A 12924-nucleotide genomic window follows, 5' to 3' on the forward strand; every position below is an offset into this window, starting at 1 on the left:
AAACACAACGTGTTCTGGTTCAGATCCGGATCAGATGAATCTCATCCCAGTGTCATTTACACTCTTGGAAACAGAACAGATGAATGTGAGAACAGTCCTGAGGCTCGCTCTCCACAGAAATGTGTCTACAGCTTCTCTAAGACCGTCAGCTCCTCTGATGCCGGGACTTATTACTGTGCTGTGGCCACATGTGGAGAGATACTGTTTGGAAAAGGAACGAAGCTTGACATTGAAGGTAAGTTAGAATTTCATACAAATCATTGATTATAATTCATTTAGATTCTGGTTACATCCATTGGATTGATGCGACACAAAACTTTTTTTCTTATCAAAAATCTGCTAACTCTCAGTATTTTCTATATTTGTCAGCAGACGACATGCAGCATTTGAAGAAGATCAATACAGTCCTGTTATCAGCTGCTTTGGCTTTAAGTCTGATTGTCATCGCCTTCCTGATTTATACCATCAAGACAAAATGTTGTAACGGTAATTAACATTTCTCCTCCATCAGTCTATCAAACAGTATTCAGCAGAATATTATCTTTTTGTTGCTTTGTGTAAATTAACAATCTCCATCTTTGGTTTGATTGTTTTTAATCCAGCTGCTGTTGCTCTGCAAATTCAACAGGTAAAGTATTTACAGGTAGGTTCATCTTCAATAAAAACATCAGTTTCTTGTTTTAACTTCACCTCTGTTTTTTTCTCAGAGCAATGAGGACACAAACATTTATTCTGCTGTCACCTTCACCACGATGAGAGCTGACTGTGGTGCAGTGAAGGGTACAAAAGCAGGGGCGAGAAGGAGGATCTACGCTGCTGTGAAGGCTTTTGGGTTGCATTAGGTACATGTAGGTCCAGTCCGAGGTCAAACTTTCTTAACTGGCTTTGTGGGCTAAAAGTCCTGATCGTGGCGCTACAGCAGCTGCTAAATCCAAAAATGTGGGAAACACATGAATAAGTCGTACATGCGGCAACTTTGCAACTGACATCAAATGTAGGCAGAGTTGATCAGAATTCTTCTTGTGCTTCTAGATTCAAGGAATTATAAAGTTCCAATTCAATCTCCTCCCACAGTTTTGCTCAATTGACACCAGACTTGCTCAGCATCATCCTTAGACTCCACAAATGATCAGCCAGATTTTGGATCTTTTTAACAATGCCGTAAACCGGCAAACACAGATTCATGACAAATGACAGATGTATTCAGTTTTTATCATGTTTACTGTTGCAGGCGATGGAAACACGAGCATCTCCAAACGGCAGTTTGTCACAGATTGATTAAAACTAAAGCCCAGGTATCATGAAGTTGTCTAAGAGAAATATTAAAATTATATATATTTTTTATTGTCAACAAATATTCGACAACAGTTTGAACTCTGCATTATGAGTTCAAGACCTGGGAGATGCAAAAGGAACAGTTTATACCTACTCAGGCCGTGTGATGGTTGAACAATGGTTGGATGATATATTTGGTCTGAACTGTTCTGCTCAAAATGCCTGGCCTCAACTCATTAAAGGTTACTGAGACTCTAATGTTGCTTTCTCTGTAACGTGGATTAATGGCAAGATTCCCGAACTTTAACTGAAGAGATTTTAAGAAAAATAACATGATTTCAATCACAACTTGATATCAGCCAGTACTCGGTCTGGTTACACAATCAAAAGAAAGTCAGAAGTCATATTAGAAAGTAAATTATTACATCATCAGCATAAAACCTGTTCAATAACGAAACCAGTAAATGTATTTATAATTTATGCATCATGCTTTTTCTTGTTGTTTCCTGTGTGACTTCCTTATTATTTGTAAAATGGTTCTAACTCTTTATAACTGTTAATATGAATTAATAAAACATGCTGTGTTGCTCTCTTGTGGCCTCTCTACAAGCGTAGTTCTTCTGCAAGTTATTTTCCTCAAAGATAAAGTGTCAAAACTCGAGTCACATTCCAACTCTCAGTTTGCTACTTGTCCTTATTCTAACATACGACCAACTCTTGTGTGGTTCCACATCCAGACACTCCCTCGTGCCCTGCAGTAACCCCTTTGCTGTCCTCTACCTGACCTTTTACCCCCAACTCACCTGCTTCTTATTTCTCTTAACCTGCAGGTAAATCTGAAAATCTGAGTGCGATCCCTGCTCCTCATGTCTGCAAATTAAAGTGGACAAAAAAATCACCCAATATGTCTCCTGAAACCCTCCCTTTGCCATGTGAATGGGCTCAGTGGGATGTAGAGTAAAAGTGCACTGAGGGATGAGACAACAACAAAGGTGCTATATAACTGCACTCCATTAACTGCTAACCATTATTCCATCTGCCTGCCTGAAGCCCTGCCCCTGACTCTAAATGTATTTAGTGACAGGTTAGGTGTCAGAGGTTTGAGAGAAAGTCGCAGAGTAAAGGCCAAAACCACAGAGAAAATTAGGAGATATAAAGAACCAAAAAATGACACGGCTCTCATATCAACCTATACCCAGTATAAGCAAACTCATGATGTGAAACATTGCGTGCTGTAAACTATGAATGTGAGACAAAGAAAATGATGAAACATGGCTCTATTTTCATCAAATCACGACTGTTTTCATCAAATTGACCTCAAATTAATCAAATCACCTAATTTGTCATTTTATTGTTCAATTCACATGCATTTTCATCACCTCTGCTTTTATCATTTAATTTGTATTACTCCCACCCCTGGAGTTTGGAAAAACAGATTGAGTGTTGTGGGAGCTGCAGGTAGATACAGCTTAGAAACCTCAAACCTCACTGACCGGCCTTTGGCATTGAACTTCTGTGTATCTGCCCACAGCAACTTTGACCAACTGTAGAGCAGAGCACATCTAACAAAAACACAAACACAACATTTCCTGCTGTTCACACAATTCATTTTTCTGTTAGAAAAACATGCTTAGAATATACACATAGCATTAAAAAATGTTCCAGGACAACTACTAAAATAAATTAACCTCTGACAGCACTTTGTAAAGGCCTTCTGCATGTCTGCACTGCACAACAAGCAAAGCCACATGCAACAGCTTCACTGACACACAGGCTGCGGTCTGTTTCTCCCGCCTTTGACCAACCTTCAAGGCTGTTTGCTCAGAGCAGAACTGTGACTGTGACAGGATGTGTAGTGAGGGAAGAGCTGCATGAGGTTTCTGCAGGCTAGTTTTAATTTGAACAAATTTAAACAATTGAATACATTTTTCTTGCTTGTTAATTTGCTCATGAAAATGCAAATAATGTCTTTGATGTGTTTTTAAACATGCAACCGTATAATGCACATGAATATTAGATAATTACATAATAATAATTAGATTACTTTTCATTTAAATTCAAATTCATTGACAAGATTATCGTCCATCATTGCTCAAAGTGATGCACGCAAAAACAGACTTCTGGGACGGCTTTGATTATCGGACAAACTCATCTTAAAACTCTTGTTGTCGTCACAAAGAGCGAGGTGGGACCAGTGAAAGATTAGCACCTCCCCTCTCTGGCAGCACCGCCCAGTGAGGAGTGATAACTTGCTAAATAACAGCAATCACACATCAACATTTACCTACATCTGTAAAGTCTTTTGATTCTACTAATAATAAATAACATGGTGTTGTTCCTCTTGCTATTTAAAAAAGATAAAACAACAGTTAAGCCAAACTTCCTGAGGCTAAAACAGAGACAGAGAAAGAAAAAACTCTGTTCGTATTCACACCTCATTTTAAGACCAAACCACAACAGTGCTGAAGTTTCCGTGCAGTTTAGTGTGTGTGTGTGTGTGTGTGTGTGTGTGTGTGTGTGTGTGGTGTGTGTGTGTGTGTGTGTGTGTGTGTGTGTGTGTGTGTGTGTGTGTGTGTGGTGTGTGTGTGTGTGTGTGTGTGTGTGTGTGTGTGTGTGTGTGTGTGTAAGCGAGAGAGAGAAAGTTTCAGTTCTAACTTCCATGTAACAGTTGTAAGTTGTGTCCATCCTTGTGTGCATTAAACTGTGTATGTGTGTTGTGTGTTCAGGAGCTAAACAAAGCATTGTGTCAGTGAGTCTTCGATTTCACTCCAAAACACGTTTAGTTATTAGAATAAGTTTTTGGTCCAACCTAGGTGTTAGGTGTCAACAGTTTGACCACACGCACACACACACAGATAAACACACATTCACTGTCACCACTGACAACAAATGATGCATGGAAACTTTAGCATTGTGGTGGTTTGGCATTAATGTGAGGTGAAGAGGCTTTTTGTCCTTGATCACACTCTGTTTTACCGTCAGGAAGTTTGATTTAACTGTTTTCTTACCTTCTTAAAGTAGCAAGAGGAACAACACAATGTTATTAATTATTAGTAGAACCACAACTACTTACAGATGTAGCTAAAGGGTGCTATGTGAGGTTTTTTATCACACTTTCTGCAGTCTGCACTCTTCACTGGCCGGTGCTGTCAGAGAGGGGAGGTGCTAATCATTGTCCTGCCCCACCTCGCTCTTTTTGTCTAGAACAAGTGTTGAAAGTGTGAGTTTGTGACTTCATAAGAAAACTTTGTCTGATTATCCAGAAAGAGATTAAAATCCTTGCTTAAGTGCATCACTATTGACGGACAGACAGCTTGTCAGTGAATCAGCATTTAAATGCAGAACAAAACATGAACTAATATTCATCTGCTATATATTGTATGGTTGCATCTTTAAAACACAGCAAAGACGATCTATCTGTCCACCTGTTATGTACACTATTAAAGTTGCTGAAGTCTGGAGAGAAGGATGGTTTAACAGACCTCCCCCAACTCTGCATGCTGTGCTCTTCCTGCTGATGTGACTGACAGGCAGAGTGGGCGGGTCATCACTGATGATGAAGAGCATCTGCTTTGGTTGGCTCACAAAGCATCTAACATGGCTCTTCTGTGTCTGTAGATGGCAAATGGCTGGAAACTTTTTTTTTAACAGATCAAACCAATTAATTAATTAATATTAAAGTCAGTGGTACAGAGGTTTTAGGAGTTTTTATTAGACCTGGAAACATAGTGCTATAATGTGTATTTACCATGCAGATGGATCTTAAATGAATTAATGTTTAGAGGTCATTGGTGATGGTAACATTTTGAATTGGATATTTGTGGAAAAACTTTGATTGTAAACTCTATCTCAGTCGGTTTGGACCAAGCAGACAGCTCTGTGGCTGAGAAAACGAAGCCACCACTGAAGCACCAAAAGGTGCAGTTCCTCGAATGGCCACTTGAGGCTGGCTCCAAAAGCGAGTTAACCTCCATTAGGCCCTATATTTAAAAACCCAGCTTTACAGCAAATTCAACATATTTACAGCCTGGCACAAAAATGTTGCTTTGCCAGTTTCTATATAACTGTAATGGGAGGGCTGGTTGCTTTGAGTGACAGGTGGGGCTGCTAGCTGTGTGCTAGGTGTCACCTCAGCTAATTAAAACACTTGGCTTAACTTCTAGACCGTGTTTGTGTTGTTGGTGTGTTTTGGGGATTTTTTCATCCAAATGTTGAACAAATAATATCTCTTACTGAGTGGTTAACTTTACTACCTGACCCCGAGAAGTCTGTGGTCCCACCTCTTTGGTGAGTGAAATTCTAATATTGTATTAAACGTTAGCGCTAATTAGCAACTTTGGTTTGGTCTGGCTTGTCGAGGACGGAGGACCATTGTGATGGCTGGACCAGTTATTTTAAGTTACCCGGTCGTTCACCCGCTGCCTGCTCACCACTGATGTGTGCGTTCAAGCTACAAATCCGCTACTTCCACAAGCTCTCTCACGCGCTATATTGTGATGAATGAAAAACTCCAGCAGCAACCAAAACAATAGATTCTGATTGTGTTGGAATCACACTGGCTAACCAGCTAAGTGTCGAGCTAATGAGTAGACTATATAGGTTTAATAACATGGAGTGCCAACCCCTCGCTACACTACAGATCCACCCTCTCTTCCTGGACGAGCAGCTAGACGGGTGCCAGTTACAAGGTAGGCAACCCAACTACTTAATTGACTTTTTACCTTATTAAGCATTTATTGGGACTCTGGCCTCAACAGGAAATGTTGAAATCAATCTGCTCGGTAGTTTCAAGCCTTTTCAGGACTGCATGATGTTCACTTTGTAAATATTGCAGCCCACCTGGGTAATGTCACCAAATGTTGATTTTTTTGCATTTTTATTCCGTGTAAAAGGCCAAATTTGTATCCTGTCGTCCAAATGTGGTCGCTTGTGGTTACAAATAAAAAATATTAAAACGGCCAACATCCCAAACTTGATGCTTTGAAAGGGGGGTTGACAAACCAATGGGTGACTTAACTGTTTCTACATCCTCTACAGAAGAATAATTTGTCTTTGATTACCGTAGTTATACTGTGTTTCCTCTTAGCGTCAAATATAGACACCCACCAGGAAACGTGAAACAAGCTTGCTGCTTGTATTGTTTCATGTGCTCATTTTTTTCCACTGTGGTAATACAGTGTAATATCATCATAACAACTGGCCAATCAAAATGCTCTGCAGTTGTTCCCTCCCACTCGATATGATTATATCTAGGACAGTCATCTTCTCGTACATGCTAATGTTGGTGCTGTCTGAAGTGGACTTACAACAAAATGCTGACTGTATTTGTTTTACTTCTGATGCTCAGACTGAGTCGTAAGTATATGTAAAACTTTCAAATGTGTTCAAGATGTATTTTAGGTTCAGCACAGGGCATACATTTTATTTCCTGGTTGTTAATAACTAACATGTATTTCTTTATTTTCTTCAGGATGCACAGACGAGAAGAACTTTGAGACAAAGACTGTTGGTGCTGGAGATGATGTGAAGCTGATGTGTCCCCGCAAGGACTCTTTGGATTCATCAAACTTATTTTGGATCAGACTAGTTTCTGGAGCCTTGCCTGAAGTTTTGGGAGGAACATTTAGATTTTACTCCAACGAGGTTAACAAAACTCCTCGCATCACAGCAAAACAAGAGCCTGGAACATTTGTCCTGATTATCAGTAAAACACAGCTCAGTGATTCTGGACTTTACTTTTGTGTTAAACAAAGAACACTTAAAATGACCCTTTTGAAAGGAACATTTCTGACAGTTACAGGTAAATAAAATACACCAGGTAGACTTTAATATTCTTTAAAAATGTACATTATTAATAGGAAAGTGTCAATGTATAAATTGTAACTAGTAAAACATGTTTATATTCTCGTTTGAATTTCTCAGGACGTGCACCTGACATCACTCCCGTCATTCAAGACTTATCCTCTGATCCAGTCCGTCCAGGAGACTCAGTGACTCTGCAGTGTTCACTCCTCTCTGACACTGACAACAAAACATGTCCAGGAAAACACAGCGTGTTCTGGTTCAGATCCGGATCAGATGAATCTCATCCCAGTGTCATTTACACTCTTGGAAACAGAACAGATGAATGTGAGAACAGTCCTGAGGCTCGCTCTCCACAGAAATGTGTCTACAGCTTCTCTAAGACCGTCAGCTCCTCTGATGCCGGGACTTATTACTGTGCTGTGGCCACATGTGGAGAGAAACTGTTTGGAAAAGGAACTAAGCTTAACATTGAAGGTAAGTTACAATTTCATACAAATCATTGATTATAATTAATTTTGATTCTGGTTAAATCCATTGGATTGATGCAACACAAAACTTTTTCTTCTCATCAAAAACCTGCTAACTCTCAGTATTTTCTATATTTGTCAGCAGACGACATGCAGCATTTGAAGAAGATCAATACAGTTATATTTCTGTTATCAGCTGCTTTGGCTTTAAGTCTGATTGTCATCGCCTTCCTGATTTATACCATCAAGACAAAATCTTGTAACGGTAACATGAATCTATCAAACCATATTTAGCAAAATATGAACTTTGTGCCTCTTAGTGTAGATTAACGTTCTCCATCTTTGGTTTGATTGTTTTAACACAGCTGCTGTTGCTCTGCCCGCAAATGCTGCAACAGCCAGTGCCGAGCAGCCAAGTCAGCAGGTAAGATCTATAAAGAAAAGATGAAACTGGAAGAGATTTTGGATCTTCCATCTCAAAACCTTTTTCTGTGTGTTTCCTCAGAGAGATGAGGACATGTTGGTTTATTCTGCACCAGCCTTTTCAAAGAGAACTGGCAAAGCAGAGATAACGAAGAAGAAGAGGAACGTAACAGCAGCAGAGGGAGAGACTGTCTACAGCGATGTCAGGGCTTTTGTGTAGACTAACAATCCAAACAATGCAAGGATTTGCTCATTAATGCAAAGATAGATAGATAGATTTACTTTTTGGAAGACTATAACTACCATGTGACCATAGCATAATGATAATATTTATTTTTATAAACTTAAAAATGTTCAGTGTATCTTTGACATTATATTTGTTTCAATCTGTAAAATCTGCCTTTAATTGTATTAATACCTTGTGTGTGTGTGTGTGTGTGTGTGTGTGTGTGTGTGTGTGTGTGTGTGTGTGTGTGTGTGTGTGCGCGCGCAACCTTTTGCTTTATAAAGCAGACTTTTATTTTGAAAAAGATGTACAGTTATTAAATCTATTGATCAGGCCGCCCCCTTTTCAGATCCTTCATTTTATAGTTGTGTAATTTTTTGTTTCATGTTAAATTTGTTAGCAATCATATTTTTTTATGACTGTACTGTGCTAGTATTAGAAATCAGAACTGGTGGACTGCATTTCTTGTATAAAGTTTGCATCATAATAAAGATAACTATGATAACACTTAAGGCTCAAACTGCTTCATTATTTTTTTCTGACATAATGGCAACAATAAGAATAAGTTCTATGCACCGCTGTGTAAGCGCAGATTCACAGAGCTGCTAGCGTGGCTGTAAAGTCTTCTTCTTGTTTAGGCCAGTAAGATGTGGTATCTTCCACTGCATACCAGAGGTCATAGCATTGAATGGTCAAATAAAAGCAGTTCTGATTCAAACCAAATGTTTCACAGAGAGTGTGAATGCTTCATAATAACAAGAATTTGTGTGACAGAAAATGCACTTTGAACGTCAGCGATAAACAATCAGATATGTTTGATGGGCTTAACTTTCGGGACTGGTGCTAATCATTGTCTGGCCCCACCTCACTCTATTTTGTAAGTGTTTAAAGTGTGAGTTTGTGCCTCAATAACTTTGTCTGATTATCCAGAAAAAGATTTGAATCCTTGCTAAAGTCTGTACTAATGTGCATCACTTGGAGCAATGATGGACCACCAGCTTGTCAGTGAATCAGCATGTAAATGAATAAGAAAAAACATGAACTAATATTCATCTGCAATAAACTGTATGGTCACATCTTTTGAAAGACAAAGACGATCTATCTTTCCACCTATTATGTACACTATTAAAGTTGCTGAAGTTTGGAGAGAAGGACGGTTTAACAACTCTGTATACTGTGCTCTTCCTGCTGATGTGACTGACAGGCAGAGTGGGCGGGTCATCACTGATGGGTATGCCACCAGGAGCAATCATTGTACACTCTCTCAATTTGGAAGTTTGGACCAAGCAGACACCTTTGCGGCTGAGAAATGAAGACAACATGGAGGTGCCAAAAAAATTGCAGTTCCTCAGGTGGCCACTTGAGGCTGGCTCCAAAAGGAGTAAACCTCTATTAAGCCCCATATTTAAATACCCAACAAAAACTGTGTGCTAGGTGTCAACTCAGCTAATTCAGAAACTGAACTTAACCTCTTGACCTTGTTTGTGTTGTTGGTGCCTTTTGGGGATTTTTTTTCATGCAAATGTTGAACAAATAAAATGGCTTGCTTTGTGGTTAGCTATACTAGCTGACCCCCAAGAAGTCTGTGGTCCAGCTTTTTTGGTTCGTGAAATTCTAGTATTATTTTATTAATCGTGAGCCGAATTAGCAGCTATCTATTTCTGTGCTCACCATTACATGACATGTTAGTTCTGTCAGTGTTTGTTCTACATTGATTCATTTTTTGTGGCTCCTGCATGGGAGTCAGGATTGTTGTTTGGTTTTCCCCCAGAGGATGGTGGACCATTGTGATGGCTGGACCGGTTATTTTAAGTATAACAGCCCACTACCCTCTCACCACAGAAGTATGCGTTTGAGCTATAAGCTTTCTTAGCTTCTTAAGTGATAAACAACTCCAGCACCAACCAAATCAAAATGATTGTCATTCTGTGGGAAGCACGATGGCTAACTAGCTAATAAGTCAGAATTAGCTGGAGGTGTAGACTATAGGTTTAATGACATGGAGTTTGCCAACCCCTCGCTACTCTCCAGATCCACCCTCTCTTCCATATATGGTCATTTTTGGCTACAGAAACCCAACATGGCGACGGGCAATATGCCAAACTCTTCAAAAAGCCAGTTGACAAACCAATGTGTGACCTCACATGGTGGCTACATCCATCATACAGTCTATGGTGTGGACTGACAGCCAGACAGGTGCCAGTTAACTGCCTGTGAACTGCCAAAGTCCCAACTTCTTGATTGATTTTTACCTCATTAAACATTTTCCAATTGGGACTCTGGCCTCAGTTGCTAGTTTCAAGACTTTTAAGGATAGCAGGACCTGAGGTTTCCCAGCATAACATTGCCCAAAGAATCACACTACCTCCGCCAGCTTGCCTTCTTCCAATAGTGCATCCTGGTGCCATGTCTTCCCCAGGTAAGCGACGCACACACACCTGGCCAACATGATGTAAGAGAAAAAAAGATTCATCAGACCAGGCCACCTTCTTCCATTGCTCCGTGATCCAGTTCTGATGCTCTCATGCCCATTGTAGGTGCTTTAAAGGCCCTGGAAACTCGGCTTGAAATAGCAAAAATGCATATATGATATCAGAGCTGAGTGTGTCATAAAGCATCCACAAATTCTGAGTGAGGGGTCCGCCTGTCCGCGTTCTCATGGCAACTGTCAACACAACAATGGCGCATGGGGAAGCAGTGTTTCCTCCAGGATTTTTTTCAGCAGCAGGGTAGAGGGTTTGTTGTACCACCCAGGTATGTGCGCATGTGCACGTCATATCAAAACTATATGTGTCAGGTGATTAAAAAAAATGAATCTAATTAATTACAGGCTTTGTAATCAATTGATTTCAATTAATCTCATATATCAATGATTTCTGTGATCACATGTAGACTTACCCTCTTTCTAGATGGTTATTTCTTACCTAGAAACTTTAATTGTACTCTCTTCTTCACCTCATTCAGTTTTAAATCACAAACTTCTTTAATCTGAACACTTGGCTTCAGTCCCCCAACACACCTGCACCTCTCAACCCTCAGCACCTCTCTGATATTGAGTGCACAGCTGATATATGCACATGCATTGTTTACACTGCGTATTAGAACTGCATATATATGCCGATGACAGCGATGCGGAGCTGACCCTCTTTTGCCATTAGAAGTAAACTGGTCCGCTGTTGTTTATTTGGTTGCCAAGACTTCGCAAGTTTACTGTTTCTGTCTCACTCAGAGAGGAAGATTAATCACGAGCCGAGAAGTGTTATTGCACCTGTGAGGGCGGGACAACTGCGGTTGATTCGTTGAAGGAAATATACAAAGTGATAAATATCATACATAACCACGTCCAATTTAACCCCAGCGTCAGGGAAGTTAACAAAGAAGGAAAGGCAACAACTCGAGTTTGGATTAAAAGTAATTTCTAAATCTTTTAAGATGCTTACTAGTATGTACATCAGACCCTAAATTACACAGAAGGATTTTATGGATTTGGGTTTACAGGGGCTTTAAGTGGCCTTCGCTCCTCACGCACATCAATGAGATTTGGCCACCCTGTCTATCGATTTGTTGCTTTTCCATCCTTGGACCACTTTTGGTAGGTCATGACCACAGCAGACCAGGAACACCCCACAAGATCTTCAGGTCTGGAGATGCTCTGACCCAGTCGTTTAGTCATCACAATTTGGCCCTTGTCAAAGTCGTTCACATCCTTACGCTTGCCCATTTTTCCTGCTTCCAACACATCAACTTTGACGACATCGTTTTCATTTGCTTCAAGTGCCACCCACTGACAGGTACCATTGTAACATGATGATCAATGTTATTCAATTCACCTGTCAGTGTCTGAACTGCAGAAAAAAGTCAGCTTAAAGTCCAGGTGAAAAGTTTGAGAGATTTCCGATCGCTCTTGCTGGCCACCTGGGTAATGTCGCAAATTTTTTGAGTGCCATGCATGTATGAAAGAGGCTAATGTTAGGCTCAATCGTAGAACTGGATCCCAAAGCAGACACACACAGGAGGTAGAATACAGGTAATCCGGTTAAATACGAACTTAAGTCACAAGCAGTAGAATAAATGTGGCACAAAACAAAACTCCTTGGGCTCAGGACGGAGAACAGGTGAGGCTGGGCGCGGAAGGACGGAGGCTGGTGTGACAGGTATCTGCGGCGAGGGAAAAAACAAGGTCAAAAACAGGTTTACAGAGTCAGTAGTTTCACTTCGAATCTGCAACGGCCGTGTCGAGTTACCACTTGAAGAAGACGGAACGAACTGGCGAAGAGTAGAGAGCTTGACCAGGCTTAAGTACTGCAGCAGGTGGAGAATGGCATGATGAGAATGAACTGCAGGTGTGAGAGTGGAGTGAAAGTAGGTCAACCACGCCCAGCCTGAAAACACGGACAACACACACAAGGGAGGGAAAAAACACAGGGAAAACACAAGGAACTGGCGAATCTTAACAGCTAATGTGTATCCACATGTCGGCCAAATATTTTTGCTTCTGGTTACAAAAAAACAACATTGCGACAGCGAAAATCTCAAACTTGATACTTCAAAGGGAGAGTTCAGATACCTGTTAGTGAGTGAACTCTATGTACTCTTCTTTAATACAGTCTATGGAAAATACAGAAGAATAATTTGCCTTTCATTACTGCAGTTAAACTCTGTTTCCTCTTCACCACGAAACATGAAACAAGCTGGCTGCCTGTATTGTTTCATGTGCTCGGGCTTGAA

The sequence above is a fragment of the Semicossyphus pulcher genome, unplaced genomic scaffold (assembly GCF_022749685.1).
Source record: "Semicossyphus pulcher isolate SPU_LCO1_2020_fin unplaced genomic scaffold, fSemPul1.0.p SCAF_2, whole genome shotgun sequence".
In the NCBI taxonomy this organism is placed as follows: Eukaryota; Metazoa; Chordata; class Actinopteri; order Labriformes; family Labridae; genus Semicossyphus; species Semicossyphus pulcher.